Consider the following 2,255-nt stretch of genomic DNA (forward strand, 5'->3'; position numbering starts at 1 on the left):
AGGTTATGGCATTTGTGTTGCTGCGGTGCATACGGTGCCCATTTGCTGCACTACAAAAGAAAGTCCAGACTTTATGGCTTCACCTGAGCCCCACCTGGCTCGTCCTTTCGAGAACTCCCTCGAGGGCGGCTCCTGTGGTTCCTGTGTCCGCCAACATGACTCGGCCGATGGCCTGAGCACTGTCACCTTACTCCAATGTTCTTCCAAAGTCCTGTTATTTATATCAAGCATGCAGTTTCAACTAAAAGTGAAAATTGCATTAATTAACGTCTGACAATTGCTGTTACTACCTCTCTCGGTGTTTATTAATTATTCCTATAAAAAAATGGCTCTGAGCGCTATGGGACTTAACAGCTGTGGTCATCAGTCCCCTAGAACTTAGTACTACTTAAACCTAACTATCCTAAGGACATCACACACATCCATGCCCGAGGCAGGATTCGAACCTGCGACCGTAGCAGTCGCGCGGTTCCGGACTGCGCGCCTAGAACCGCGAGACCACCGCGGCCGGCTATTCCTATCTAATGGGTCTTTATATTCTAATTTTATATCGGGTGTTCGGAAATTCCCGTCACAAACTTCTAGGACTCGTAGAGTGAGAGGAACCGTTATTCCGAAAAGTCATCCAACGATGCTTACAGAGCACTGAAGTTATAGGCATCGGCGCCTGTAAAAGTATGTGTATACAGATGATTCCATGATGATGATACAAACTTTCAAGGATGATGAAGACGGATAAATGTATCAATTTGATGGAAGTCCCTGCTTCGGAAACGAAAGAATCGAAAGTTATAAGCGAAAATCATTGTGCTATCTCTGACAGTGTAATGCATGTACCGGTACTGTTTTTGCAAAGAACTTAGTGTATGCAACTTTCATAGGTTGTAGTATGGACCAAATGTCCAGTAAACATAGGCTATAAAATGCAGATCAGAGGAGCTATGAACACTTGTTCATCTTCACTATTGTGAAACACGTATCATCTATTGAACACGTGCTGATAGCTCTTTATATGTGCATATAAGAGACCTTGTAAAACAGACATTTTTTGTTTTGTTTTTGTTTTAGTCCGTACTACTACCTCTGAAACTTGCCAACTCTAAAATTGTAGCAACAACAGTACCGGTACATGTGCACTACTGGTCATTAAAATTGCTACACCACGAAGATGTGCTACGGACGCGAAATTTAACCGACAGGAAGAAGATGCTGTGATATGCAAATGATTAGGTTTTCAGAGCATTCACACAAGGTTGGCGCCGGTGGCGACACCTACAACGTGCTGACATGAGGAAAGTTTCCAACCGACTTCTGATACACAAACAGCAGTTGACGGCCTTGCCTGGTGAAACGTTGTTGATATGCCTCGTGTAAGGAGGAGAAATGCGTACCATCACGTTTCCGAATATGATGAAGGTCGGATTGTAGCCTATCGCGATTCCTGTTTATCGTATCGCGACATTGCTGCTCGCGTTGGTCGAAATCCAATTACTGTTAGCAGAATATGGAATCGGTGGGTTCAGGAGGGTAATACGGCACGCCGTGCTGGATCCCAACGGCCTCGTATCACTAGCAGTCAAGATGTCAGGCATCTTGTCCACATGGCTGTAACGGATCGTGCAGCCACGTGTCGATCCCTGAGTCAACAGATGGGACGTTTGCAAGACAATAACCATCTGCACGAACAGTTTTGTTCACAGCATCATGATGGTAGCATCCGTGTGTGGCGTCATCGCGGTGAACGCACATTGGAAGCGTGTATTCGTCATCGCCATACTGGCGTATCAACCGGCGTGACGGTATGTGGTGCCATTGGTTACACGTCTCGGTCACCTCTTGTTCACATTGACGGCACTTTGAACAGCGGACGTTACATTTCAGATGTGTTACGACCCGTGGCTCTACCCTTCATTCTATCCCTGCGAAACCCTACGTTTCAGCAGGATAAGGCAAGACCGCATGTTGCAGGTCCTGTACGGGCCTTTCTGGATACAGAAAATGTTCGAATGCTGTCCTGGCCAGCACATTCTCCAGATCTCTCACCAACTGAAAACGTCTGTTCAGTGGTGACCGAGCAATTGGCTCGTCACAATACGCCAGTCACTACTCTTGGTGAACTGTGGTATCGTGTTGAAGCTGCATGGGCAGCTGTACCTGTACACGCCATCCAAGCTCTGTTTGACTCAATGCACAGGCGTATCAAGGCCGTTATTACGGCCAGAGGTGGTTGTTCTGGGTACTGATTTCTCAGCATC

The sequence above is a fragment of the Schistocerca piceifrons genome, chromosome 1, assembly GCF_021461385.2.
Source record: "Schistocerca piceifrons isolate TAMUIC-IGC-003096 chromosome 1, iqSchPice1.1, whole genome shotgun sequence".
Taxonomy (NCBI): Eukaryota; Metazoa; Arthropoda; class Insecta; order Orthoptera; family Acrididae; genus Schistocerca; species Schistocerca piceifrons.